The sequence below is a fragment of the Ovis canadensis genome, chromosome 12, assembly GCF_042477335.2.
Source record: "Ovis canadensis isolate MfBH-ARS-UI-01 breed Bighorn chromosome 12, ARS-UI_OviCan_v2, whole genome shotgun sequence".
Lineage (NCBI taxonomy): Eukaryota > Metazoa > Chordata > Mammalia > Artiodactyla > Bovidae > Ovis > Ovis canadensis.
The window spans coordinates 47,078,767-47,093,299 of NC_091256.1; the positions used below are offsets into that span (position 1 = coordinate 47,078,767).

Here is a 14,533-nt window from a genome sequence, read left to right on the forward strand (position 1 = left end):
GACCTTGTTTCACACTTAACACAGCCTTATGAGGCAGGTCTGGCTACTTACACCATTTTCGAGATAATGAATATGAAGCTTCAAAAAAATAAAGACTTGCCCAGGGTTTCATAGTTAACAAAGAGGTTTGGCCAGAAATCAAACTAAGGCACTTCAGGGGCCACCAGTGCCTATGCTCTTAAAGTCTAAAGTCCCCTCCCTATGTGAAAAGACTCCATGAAAAATAATGGCAGCCTTTGGAGTCAATGCAATCTAAGATTCTGTGTGCAATTACTGACTAAAGGTTCTGAGCATAGAACACTGCGCCCTTTGCATTTCAGTTAGGAGGACAATTTTCAGTATACTTTGCAGAGATTTAGAATACCACTGAAATTGCTTCTGAAGCGATTCACTGTTCATATTCAAAGAAAGACTTACCCTTGGGTAGACAGATACAACATGCTACTTATCAGTGAGAGAGATAGAATAGCAAGCATCCTTCGAGTCTCTCAACTGCTCAGCCTGCTGATCCAAGCCCTAGATTTATGAGATTCGGGAGAGCAATCAGCCAGCACAGAATAAAGAAAGCTAAGTGGTCTATATAGGGATTATATGCACAAGTCTGGCTTCATCAGGATGCACATTAATTAGCCAAACAAACTGGCCAAAACTGCATTGACATCAAGTTTATGTGCAAAAGAGAAAACAGTTACCCAGCAGCTCTTACAATGGAGAGGAAGGTGCTGTTCATCTGCACATTCTACTATATTGTTTGCCAAATGACGTATCAGATTGCCCCAGTATTCAAAGAAGGTCCCCACTGAATACTAGCAGCACAGGAGAGTCTTGAAAAGAGCCGCCTTGACACCCTGGATCTTGGACCCTCCTTCAGCATTCACTGCTGGGGCCACTGCCAATAGCACTTTGGATTCTGGGCTGAAAGGAAGAGACAAAGGGCAAGAATTCTGACATGATTTTAAAGAAATTATCCAGCTGGGTAGATTTTCAGTTGAGGTGAAGAATGTAGGCCCCAGTTTTAGACAATTATTCTTCACTGTGCTCTTTTCAAAAACTAGAAGTTAAAAATAAACCTTTTTTAAAAAACCCCACCATCATTTACACAAATAGCTTATTTCAATGTGGCTATTGTTTGCCTCCACCAAAGGGCACAAAGTAATTACTTAGAGGGATAATTATGGGGATTGGAGGGGCTGAAGACCTGAGCCTTCCTGAAAGCCTTCCACCTCCAAATCCACTCTCTGCTAGAACATGAGCCTTCTGCCTATAATCACCAAACTCACATAATGAGCATGACCGGGCCAATGTTGTGTTGGAGATAACTGATGAACACATCAACAACAGAATGAGGTAGATTCTGATTTGTATTTACATAACTGTTTTTTTTAAGGTACCATAAACCATTGAGAAATAAGATGCTATGCATGCACTGAAAACAGGGACTGGAACTCTGATGTGATAAAGTACATTGTTCTTGGTGCAAAGTTTGGATTGAGTTGGAATCCCAGCTGCTGATACCACCTTGTGCCTGGTCACTACTGAGCTCTGAGCCTTGTGGCTGCCATCTGCCAAATTCCATTTGTAGGATGGAGTTTCTATAAGGATGAACTAGGGTAACATAAGAGGTACATGGGAGAGCTCTAATACCATCTTTTGTACCTAAATGTAAATAATTTAGGTGGCCCAGTTACAAGGGGAAATGCAGGCAACTGAGTCAGATTTATAATGCTGCATACAAAAAAAAACGCCAACTCCTTAATTAGGTAAACCTTGATGTCCTACTATTATAAGCATTACAGGACATGTACTTGCTTAAAGAAGATACACAAGAAGATAAAAAGATAAATGTATTTTATAAGATAACTGTTCTGATAAACCCAAACTGTAGACTAGACAAGGAAAATCTATAAAAGTGCCAGAATGATTTTACTGAATTATCACAGAAAACCAAAACAATTCAAATAAACATAGCAACAATTTCAAGGTGGCTTCAGGATACAAATACTATGCCTTAGGCCAGTTACTAAAATCCAGTCTTCCTTTGCTTTATGGGCTTGAAAAAAAAAAAATATGTGTGATGTGAATCTCTTTACAATTGATATTTTCTGTCTTTCTGGGGAACTTTCTCCAAAAATAACACTATGTTAAATCTTTTCATGCAAATGATCAGCCTTATTTTATCTTTTGTATAAATATAGATTTTCGAGTATCTCTTCTGTTCCCAACTACTGATGCCACCTCCAGTTACTCAGAAATCCTGAGAACAGAAAGGGATGTCAGTGTGAGCCAGGGTCCTGGGTTGTAGCCCTGTGGAGTGTTAGACTGTCAGACAGACCTACATCTGAGTCCTGGCTCTGACACTTCTGACATGTGTGGGCTGTGAAAACTTGGACAAGTTACTTAACCAACATGAGTCTCAGCTTCATTTGTAAAAACAGGGATAATATTTCAGACCTCATACTTCATAACTGAGATGAGAGAATGCCTGTTAAGCACTGAGACCAATAACCGTCAAGAAAAGTCTGCTCTTCTTGTCATACAGAATGAAGTAAGTCAGAAAGAGAAAAACAAATAGAGTATTCTCCAGGGGATCTTCCTGACCCTGGAAGGCAGACTCTACAATTCGAGCCACCAGAAAATCCCTAATGCATGTATATGGAGTCTAAAAAAATGGTACTGATGAACCTGTTTGCAGGGTAGGAATAGAGGAACAGATACAGGGAACGGACTTGTGGACACAGTTGGGGGAGGAGAGGGTGGGACGAATTAAGAGGGTAGCATTGAAATGCATGCATTGCCTTGTGCAGAGCAGATATGGTGGAAAGGCGCTCAGCCAGGTGTTATGTGACAACCCAGAGGGGTTGGAAGGGAAGGAGGCTCAATGGGGAGGGGATACATAAATATATATATACGTGTGTGTGTGTGTGTGTGTATACATACTCGTGACTGATTCATATTGTTGTATGATAGAAACCAATTTAATATTGTAAAACAACTAACCTCCAATTAAAAAATTAATTAAAAAAAAAACTACTGGCTCTTGCCACCTTCCCCATCCTGGTCAGCACAGAGACTAAGAGGGAGCTGTTTATATTACAGCCTGGTGCATCTAACCCTTGTATTTCACTCTTGACAAAGAGCAAAAGGATAGGTTGAGGGTGAGAGTGTGAGAAGAAGGTGGGAACATCCTTAGGGTGCAAATATCAGCACAAGCTAAGAGCCAGAGACAGGAGAGAGTCCTGAGATCATTAGTGTTGCTGGAGAGTAAAGTGGGAGATACGTGAGGAGGGGAAGTATGGGGGGATGTCTGCAGAGGGCAGGGGTCAAGTTACGACAGCCAAGCACGCCCTTTCAAGTGTCTGTATTTGGGATAGAATTTCTCTCCAAGAACAGGCAGCACGCATCAGGCCAGAATGTCTTGTGTGCTCTCATATCACTCCGGAACATGAGAATGTGGACTGACAAGACAAAGAGGAACACCCAGCAATTATGATTTCAGGAAAGTAACATTTATCCTCGGTTATAAACAAGAAAACGGAATTTGTGGCATTTGTTCTTTTCTGCCTGGTATTAGTTGATTTTGGTAGGAAGTCTTAACACTGCCTTAAATGAAAACTGTGCCCTCTGATTTTCTAAAATTGCAAGGTAAGTGTTTAAGAAAGACAGATAAAGACAGGGGTTTTGTTCTTTTTGTTTTGTTTTGTTCTGAGCTTAACCTTAAGGGTGAAAAATAAATCTTCCTTCACATCTGCACACCCACACCGAACCCTGGGTTCCTCCTGTTAACAGGGCTGTGCTAATCTGTGTTCTCATTGCAGGATGCAGCGCTACGTGATCACCCGTAACTTCACACTGAGGAGTTGTGTTTCAGACGTGGCTCTTGGATGTCTGGAGAATAAAAGCAACTCACAGTCCAAAGCAGGATCTCTAGTTACTGAGAATGAGCAAACCATGCTGAGAGAGAGGGGGAGGAAGGAGGCTTGTGGGTGCCAATCTGTAAGCAGCTCCAAGGCCATGAGATTTCTCATCGCCTCCTCGCCTCTTCCTCCTCCATCTCCTGTCCCTACTTCTCCTCCACAATCTCAGGCCCTTGTTCCATCACATGGTTAAAGGAGCAGCTACAAAACAGAAACAGTCAAATCCTCATGGAATTAGTTTGGGAAAAACTTGCATATTGTTGGTCCTTAAGAAATTTTCTCAAGGACTCAAAAATATCTCACAAGTCCCCTCTCTCCCTGTGACAAATAGGTGGGAGCAGGTGGCAGGCTGGCATCTAACACATAGTAAGCACCTACAACAAGACTCTGAGTCCTGTTCTCTGTGCTTTGTGTAGATATCTTCATTGAACCATCTCTGCAACCCTCCACTATGATTACAATCATTTTACAGATGAGAAAACTGAGGCACAGAAAAGTAAGAGTCTTCTCAGGTCTCACAGCTTAAATGGTAGAACCAAGATTTAAACCTTGACAGTCTGTCACTGGAACCTCCAAATTTACCACTGCATTATAAAACCTCCCAGCAGAAATACATCTATGAAATCTCCTAAATCTAGAAAATAGACCGAATCTTATCAAAGCCTCTTGAATGCATGTTATTCAAATAGATACAAGTGGTTTAATATATCTTCCAGGATTCTTATTGAAATTCATCCTGGTAATTTATAAAATGTTCAAAATAGACATGAGAGATAAGAACCAGTGCCTGTATATGTGATGTGGTTACTGTTCCTATATACTGGTGCTCCAGCCCTCAATGTATGAACTACTGGACCATTGCACGTGTTAATCTTGACCTTCCAGCCACTCTGTTCCTGACCCACCAAACTCCTCATTCTAATGCACTCTGCCCTGCTGACAAACATGTCCTTGCGTACTAAGTCACAACGTGAAATAACCTTTTGTTCCTATTTTTTCAGCAAACAGATGAATATCAACTGCAGCATAATGCCCACGAGAGTGTTTGAGATTTAGCGCAGGAAGGTTCTAAAGTGAGTGTCACAGGACTGTATGACACAGCACTGTTTCCAGGGCACTCAGCATGTCACCTCGCCCTGTAGAGCTGGGAATGCAGAAACAAAGGCCTCTAGTCTCATTTCCATTTGTAAGAAGACTAGTGTTGCTAGGGAAACAAAAGCTAAGTTTCCTATTAAATTTACTTCCCACTTATACGTCACACCCCCACATCCTCCAGCCTGAGTGAAACATAATGAACAAAGAAAACTACAGTTCTTTTATCAAAATGTCCCAGATCATGAATTTTCTGGGTAAATATAATCCACAGGAGGATAGATCTAGACAAATCTCATCATAAAAGTGATTCAGCTACATCCAGATTTTAGTATATGGTGGAAAAAACCATATAAGGTGATGTGCTATCTGCATTTCTCTAACCAGAGAAGCATGTGACCCAGAAATTGATCTTAACTCTTTACTGTGGTCACAGTCATGACCTAGAAATCTCAAAGGATATATGTATAAGTCAACAACAGAAGAGACAGAGAGTATTGGAATGAATGTGGTAAGGGAGGAAGTCAGAATGGTGATGTGGAGAGGTGGGAAACTGGAAAGGAAGAAACCAGCTCAGCCAAGACTTTCCATAGGGAGTTGACTAGTTGACCCACATTGTAAAACCAATGGAGGAAATAAGTTGAAGCCTGAGTAAAACTAAACTGGTGTCAAGAGATGATCTGGAGAAGGGATATAAAAGCCACTTGGATGAGGCTGGGTCTACACAAGTATGAGCTCCTCCTCTCTTTGCCAAAATGCTGCCATCTTAAGAGAAAAAAAAAACAAGCAAGCTCTCTGCTGATTGCTCAGATGTGAGTATGTGCACACCCCCAGTGGTTTACTAAATCCTAGTCTCAATTCATTACCAGTTCCAAGCATCTGTGAAGGCATACATGTTTCTCAAATCACCACTCAAATATCTTTTCTCAGGGACATCTATGCCAATTCTGCAGACTAGATTCAGTCTATGTTAGACTCTCTCAAAGTCCGGCTGGCATTTTCTCATCACTCACAGGAAGAAATTACATAGCTCTGTGATTCTTTGTTCTGTTTTCCCTTTACTAAACTGTATGCTCCTTGAGTGTAAAAGCATGTTTGCTTCTGTTTAGCATTATTTTCCCTGTTCCTACATAGAGCCAAGCACATAGTAGATGTTTAACTTGTCTCGTTCAACGAATGAATCAGAAGGTAAATGAATCAACTTCATGGGGAATAAAGACAGCAAGCCTGTGAGGCAAGCAGGAACACACAGACTCACAAATCGACTTCTGTCTCAACTTCCTTCCCAAGGAAACATACACTCCCAGACAGCACAACTCAGAAGGTGAACCAGACAAAATCTGGATTTGTGATGAGTTTTGTTTTGTTTTGTTTTTTAATCACAGCCTTATCTTCCAAATACAGTGTCAGGGCTTGGCTTTTCTTGGATTATCATTAGAGGTTTTCAAAATGAGAATCTGAATAGCTTCTTAGTGTCTTTGGTATACTAACTTCAGCCAAGGATCACTTGTATTTCCTCGGACCGGAAAGATATGGGCCTCATGAGTAAATAGCCTCTTGGATCAGACACAAAAATCATCACAACAGTGCTTGGCAATTTCCTAGCAGCTTACAACAGTTGTCTCTGCCAGCATGGGGAGATAGGATACAGTTTCTTCATCTTCCCAGAGATTCTATAAATAATGTTCCTGTTGGAAACAAATGGCCAGAGGCAGAGAATAGTGACTACTAAAGTTCTTCTGCAACTTAAGAAGAATTAAGAATTACATCCACCCTTCCCAGGTTCAGTGGTAAAGAATCTGCCTGCTCATGCAGTAGACCCAGTTCAATTCCTGGATTGGAAAGACCTTCTGGAGTAGGAAATGGCAACCCACTCCAGCATTCTTGCCTGGGAACTCCCATGGAAGAGGAGCCTGGCCAGCTATAGTCCATGGGGGTCACAAAGAGACACGACTGAACACAACAGACAGGAAGCAGCAGACCTTGTATTCAAGACCCATTACATAAGCTGTTTGAGTCACGTTATATTTATTCAAAAGCTGTTTTCATTTATGCTTTTACATTTGTAATATTAAGGGAAGGTGAAGGAAGTGTCAAGAAAGAAAGGCTCTAGAGCAGCAGGTCCCCAACCTTTTTGACACCAAGGACCAGTTTTGTGATAAACAATTTTTCCATGGACCAGGGGTGGGAGATGGTCTCTGGATGACTCAAGCACATTTAATTTATTATGTACTTTATTTCTATTATTATTACATCAGTTCCATCTCAGATTTTCAGTGTTAGATCCCAAAGTTTGGGGCCCCTGCTCTAGAGGATACCACAGAATATCCAAAAGCAAATGGATTAGACTATACTAATAACTGTGTCTTCACCAATATCAGGAAAAGGGGCATGAAGAAAGGACTGCTCTCGTGGATTCAGAAGCTATTGGAGCTTTCCAAAGTAGAGAATTTCCTTAGAAGAAGCAGAAGGTAGGTTATAAAATAGAGGAACCCAGACTTGAATATGTATAGTATTGAATAGAGGAAACCAGAATTGAATTTATATAGTCAAAGCTATGGTTTTTCCAGTAGTCATATATGGATGTGAGAGTTGGACCATGAAGAGGCCTGGACACCGAAGAGTTGATGCTTTTGAGCTGTGGGTTTGGAAAAGACTCTAGAGAGTCCCTTGGACTGCAAGGAGATCAAACCAGTCAATTCTAAAGGAAATAAATCCTGAATATTCATTAGAAGGACTGATGCTGAAGCTCCAATACTTTGGCCACCTGATGTGAAGAGTTGATTCATTGGAAAAGACCCTGATGCTTGGAAAGATTGAAAACAGATGGAGAAGGGGATGACAGAGGATGAGATGGTGGAATGGCATCACTGACTCAATGGACTTTGAGCAAATTCCAGGGGATGGTGAAGGGCAAGGAACCCTGTGCTGCAGTCCATGGAGTCACAAAAAGTCAGACATGACTGAGCGACTGAACAACAACAGACTTGAATACTGGTTTGGTCATGGAGTTGTATGACCTTGAACAAGTTACTCCTTCTTCTTCTAGCACCATTTCAAAGTTAGAATTAATATGTAGAGAGATACTGGACTGGTGTCTGGCACATAGGAAGTTCAGTCATCAGACCTTTCTGAATTGCCCTCCTCATTTCTCCATTTTTCCTCATCTCTGTAACTATCCTGGATCATACCATGTATCTTATCTTCTGCTTTTTTTCATGTAGCCTGCTGAGCCTGTGGTATCATTTCCTTAGTTTTAACTATCTATGACAGCTGAGAAATGGAATATTTCCTGCCACATAAGTAAACAAAGGATGTCACTATTGCCAGCGATTGCACACCACCAATAGTAAGCTGGGAACTTCCTGAGGGAACTCCGGAAGGAAAGAATACCTGCCATCCAGCAGCCACCAGACTGCAGCCACTCCCTACAGTGAACCCTGAGGAAACTCCTGATGTGGAAACAAGGATACTGGCCCCAGATAGCTGGGGTGCATATCAAAAAAACGATTTCAGTGAGCCCAGACTCTTGCATCTTCCCATACATGAAAAAATGCTAAACTCCTTAACTTGGGATATCTGGTTTTCTTTAATTTACAATAATTTTTTGACATCCAGACTACCTGCCTTTTGTTGCAAAATTTGTATATAACTGGGTTCTTCCCCTCACCTCCTCAGAGCAGTTCTCTCAGGATTACTTGAGACACTGTTTCCCAACCTTGAAGTTATAAAAATTTCCACCAAATAAAACATCACTCTCAACATTTAGGTTGTGTGGTGTTGTGGTGCTTTATATTTTTTTTTTCAGTTGATACAGTAATGACTTGAATTGCATATTAACTGTATTTTTATGATCCTGTAGAATGAGTGCGCAAGAGCAAAAATGAGGGAGCTAGAAGGAAAGACAATAAGAGAGCAAATGAGGGCAAGCAAAGTCCAGAGACAGAAACAGAAACCATATTTGATTATAGGCATTTATCGGAGGCTCTGCCTGGTGCCTCTAAGGCTCAGGGACATGTGATGATCAGGAATGAATACAACTGGAGTGGAACTCAGACATCTGCTCTCCTCTGGGCCTCTTTTCGGGTTTGTTCTCATTTTTCTTTCACTGCCCACTCTGTTCCTCCAGATTTAATCCTTCTCCTTTATGTTGCCAGCCTTTGGGCCTGCCCTAACCCTGCCCTCTTCCTGATCAGCTTGATAGCTTTGGTCCCTGGCTTCCATGCTTTTGCTCATCCTCAGTCTAGTAAGGAGTGATACTCATATGTTCTTTGGCTCCATCTGAGCCCAGGATTTCCTCTGCCGTCTCCTCATTTTGGCGTTCAATATCTTCCCTCTCCATCCTTCCTCAAAAGTTTTCCTAAACTCAAGACTGTCCCAGATAGTTATTGACCACCATACTTCATGGCTCTAGTTCCATCTCCTGACTGGCATAGTCATTTTTCCCATCTCCTTGAACCAAGAAGACCAGGAAAATCTCTTGTTAGTGATATCTGCACACCACAAAGCTACCTCTACCCCACCATAAGCCTGACTAAATGGAAACCTTGAACTAGACATTGTATGGGCCATTAAGATATTAAGACCTCAGCTCCTTCCATTGAGGGACTTACTTACCTGTGATTAGATATAACTGATGATATAAAGAAAACTGGCTACATATAAGCCCTATACTGAACATAATAATATTGTAGAATAGTGTTTATCTGGGAATGAAAACACCATAAAGATTTAATAATAAAGTTATTCTAAATATAGATTGTTTTTATGATCACCCATTTTCAAAGTTACACCAATATAATGAATAAAATGACTTACTAAAGCACAGTGCATCGAGAAAATAGAATCTGCTCAGCCAAGAATGGCCAGTCAGTGATTCCATGCAGACTGGACCTGCATGATACAGACTGAATAACGCAGAATGTAAGGTATAACTGCAAGGACACCGTAAAAATCTCATCTGCAACTGATAAGTTGATAGTTGCTTATTGTTTGTATACTTCAAGAATAACAACTGTTCTAAAGCATTGAATTTCAAGTAAAACACACACACACATACATACATACATAAAATGTGCTAAAGCATTTTTTCAATCATTATATTTTAGAATTAAATATTTAAATTTTCAAAATTATTAGAAACAAATCAAATTGTTAACATCTTGAATAATGGTATTTTTATAATGTAAATAAACAAGGGCTATATTGAATAAAAGAAAGCCATATTATTCAAATAGCTGAAAGGGTAAAGTAAGAAAGCACATTAATCATATGTATTAGGTATCTGTAGAAAAGCAGTATTCATAGAGTGCCTGGCATCTGTTGAGAGTTTTAAAAAGGAATGCTTAATCAGAAATTGGAGAAGGGAATGGCAACCCACCCCACTCCAGTATTTTTGCCTGGAGAATACCATGGACAGAGAAGCCTGGCAGACTACAGTCCATAGGGTCGCAAAGAGTTGGACACAACTGAGCAGCTAACACAACAACAATCAGAAATGCAATAACCTCAACTGGGATCACAGCTTGAATGGCTCAGGATTTCTCCTTTTTGTATTCTAACTAAAAGCCACTGTAATGAATAAAAGTAAAGCCAGACCATTTCTCTGGTGCCTATCTTTATCCTCCTAGTCAAAACTTTTTTTCTAAAAAAAATGTATTATCTCACATTCTGTACTTATTTTTTTAATTTCTAGGAAAGGGTGTAGAAGTATTCTTACTTTTTTCTTGGTACTTGTCATATCCTCTTTGTGATTATGGTATAAATAAGCAAAAATACATTATCTTTTCTTTATTTTTGAAACAAACTTGCATAATTAATTAGACTTTAATGCAAAAGAGCCAAACACTGTGGGAAGAACATTCAGATTTGAAGTATCTTTCAGGGGACTCAGATGTTTAGAATTTCATAGACGCATCTGGGATTTTTCATGGCCAGAAGATGATGTCAAAGATGAATGGTGTTCAAATATTTTGTTTAAACTTGGAATCAGGAGGCATCAAGTCAAATCATACAGACAAGGACAAAACAGAAAAACAACTCAAAGAGCTATTGTGATCAAAAGAAAGGATAGATGGCTTGGGGCTGTAGGTAATTCTACTCTCATCCTCCTTAATAGCCCTGGCGGCACCTCCAAAATTACCCTGGGGCTCCAGGGAGCACAAAGTGAAAACCTCAGCTCATTATGGGATGCAAATTTTTATAGTCATGGAAGGAACACAATTGAGAGAAAACGAAAGAAGATATTACAAAGTCATAAGACACATGAAATATATAAGCTCCAGGGACATTTATTTTAGAATTGGACTTGATATAGCGGAAGCAGTAAACACGAGATTGAGAAAATCTCTTATTATTCTCTGATCCCGAGATTATACTCTGTTATTCTGCCAGAGGTTCTGAAGTCAACTAAAATAGTCACAGTGAGGCAGAATATGGTGCAACTTATCTCTAGATATTAGAGGTTGGTTCACCCATCCCAGCCCCCTAAGTCTAGTCCCAGAAAAGCATTAGAATACTTGCCATATAACTCTCGAACAAATATTTAAGGAAGACCTATTATGTTTGGGGCTTCTCTGGGGGCTCAGACAGTCAAAGATTCCACCAGCAATGTAGGAGACCTGGGTTAGGGAGTAGTCCCTGGAGAAGGTAATGCCTACCCACTCCAATATTCTTGCCTGAGAATTCCATGGATAGAGGAGCCTGGTGGGTTACAGTCCATGGGGTTACAAAGAGTTGGACATGACGGAGCAACTAACACTTAGTATGTTTTAGGCACGTGGACTACAAAGGTAGACAAGACAGACAAGTTTCATACTCTCATGAAAACTACATTCTAGTGAAGGATACAGAAAAACATGAACTAACAAAAAGAATTTCAGAGAGTGAAAGGAGCTATGAAGACATGGTGCATAGCAGAATAGAGATAAAGGGATGGTTACATCCTTAGGCCCTCCTCTTCTAAGCCATCTCTCTGTGCTCCTGCTATGGAAGGAACTTCTTAGAATTGTTTTTCTGTGTATTTAGTATAAGATGGACCTGGGGTAGAGAATTCTTTACCCTGGGAAGATCTAAATGAAGGTATTAAGCACTGCTATAGGGATCAAGACCATCCTCATGGAAAAGAAATGCAAAAAAGCAACATGGCTGTCTGGGGAGGCCTTACAAATAGCTGTGAAAAGAAGAGAAGTGAAAAGCAAAGGAGAAAAGGAAAGATATAAGCATCTGAATGCAGAGTTCCAAAAATAGCAAGAAGAGATAAGAAAGCCTTCCTCAGCGATAAACGCAAAGAAATAGAGGAAAACAATAGAATGGGAAAAACTAGAGATTTCTTCAAGAAAATTAGAGATACCAAGGGAACATTCATGCAAAGATAAGCTCGATAAAGGACAGAAATGGTATGGACCTAACAGAAGCAGAAGATATTAAGAAGAGATGGCAAGAATACACAGAAGAACTGTACAAAATAGATCTTCACGACCTGGATAATCACGATGGTGTGATCACTCACCTAGAGCCAGACATCCTGGAATGTGAAGTCAAGTGGGCCTTAGAAAACATCACTATGAACAAAGCTAGTGGAGGTGATGGCATTCCAGTTGAGCTGTTTCAAATCCTGAAAGATGATGCTGTGAAAGTGCTGCACTCAATATGCCAGCACATTTGGAAAACTCAGCAGGGGCCACAGGACTGGAAAAGGTCAGTTTTCATTCCAATTACAAAGAAAGGCAATGCCAAAGAATGCTCAAACTACTGCACAATTGCAGTCATCTCACACGCTAGTAAAGTAATGCTCAAAATTCTCCAAGCCAGGCTTCAGCAACATGTGAACAGTGAACTTTCAGATGTTTAAGCTGGTTTTAGAAAAAGCAGAGGAACTAGAGATCAAATTGCCAACATTCGCTGGATCATCAAAAAAGCAAGAGAATTCCAGAAAAACATCTATTTCTGCTTTATTGACTATACCAAAGCCTTTGACTGTGTGGATCACAATAAACTGTGGAAAATTTTGAAAGAGATGGGAACACCAGACCACCTGACCTGCCTCTTGAGAAACCTATATGCAGATCAGGAAGCAACAGTTAGAACTGGACATGGAACAACAGACTGGTTCCAAATAGGAAAAGGAGTACGTCAAGGCTGTATATTGTCACCCTGCTTATTTAACTTATATGCAGAGTACATCATGAGAAATGCTGGGCTGGAAGAAGCACAAGCTGGAATCAAGATTGCTGGGAGAAATATCAATAACCTCAGCTATGCAGATGACACCACCCTTATGGCAGAAAGTGAAGAGGAACTAAAAAGCCTCTTGATGAAAGTGAAAGTGGAGAGTGAAAAAGTTGGCTTAAAGCTCAACATTCAGAAAATGAAGATCATGGCATCTGGTCCCATCACTTCGTGGGAAATGGATGGGGAAACTGTGGAAGTAGTGTCAGACTTTATTTTTCTGAGCTCCAAAATCACTTCAGATGGTGATTGCAGCCATGAAATTAAAAGACTCTTACTCCTTGGAAGAAAAGTTATGACCAACCTAGATAGCATATTGAAAAGTAGAGACATTACTTTGCCAACAAAGGTCTGTCTAGTCAAGGCTATATTTTTTCCAGTAGTCATGTATGCATGTGAGAGTTGGACTGTGAAGAAAGCTGAGCCCCGAAGAATTGATGCTTTGAACTGTGGTGCTGGAGAAGACTCTTGAGAGTCCCTTGGACTGCAAGGATATCCAACCAGTCCATTCTGAAGGGGATCAGCCCTGGGATTTCTTTGGAAGGACTGATGCTAAAGCTGAAACTCCAGTACTTTGGCCTCCTCATGCGAAGAGTTAACTCATTGGAAAAGACTCTGATGCTGGGAGGGGTTGGGGGCAGGAAGAGAAGGGGATGACAGAGGATGAGATGGCTGGATCGCATCACTGACTCAATGGACGTAGTCTGGGTGAACTCCGGGAGATGGTGATGGACAGGGAGGCCTGGCGTGCTGCGATTCATGGGGTGGCAAGAGTCAGACATGACTGAGTGACTTAACTGAACTGATATTTAAAATGGATAACCAGTAAGGACCTACTGTATATCACCTGGAACTGTGCTCAGTGTTATATGGCAGCCTGGATGGAAGGAGAGTTTGGGGGGACATGGATACATGTATGTATACCTGGGTCCCTTCACTGTTCACCTGAAACTACCACAACATTGTTAATCAGCTGTACCCCAGTACAAAATTAAAAGTTTAAAAAATGAAAACTGATGGTGTTAAGGCAGTTACCCCCTTGACTTTAGGAAGAAACCCACAGCACCGAAGCATATGCATTACCATCTGTAAAACAAATAGCCAGTGGGAATTTTCTGTGTGACACAGGGAGCTCAACCCAGTGTTCTGCGACCACCTAGAGGGGTGGGATGGGGTGGAAGCGGGGAGGGTTATTCAAGATGGAGGGGACATAGGTATACCTATGGCTGATTCATGTTGATTTGTGGCAGAAACCAACACAACATTGTAAAGCAATTATCCTCCAACTAAAAATAAAT

The 14,533-nt window shown here is 40.8% G+C and overlaps 1 long non-coding RNA gene across 1 annotated transcript; it reads left to right on the forward strand.

Moving 5' to 3' along the window:
• The first annotated feature begins 1,111 nt into the window (after window positions 1-1,111).
• LOC138415884 (uncharacterized) lies at window positions 1,112-8,770 on the forward strand. Its single transcript, XR_011247434.1, has 5 exons — window positions 1,112-1,347; window positions 3,816-3,993; window positions 4,916-4,987; window positions 7,388-7,477; window positions 7,577-8,770. It is a non-coding gene; the product is annotated as an uncharacterized lncRNA (long non-coding RNA).
• The last annotated feature ends 5,763 nt before the right edge of the window (window positions 8,771-14,533 follow it).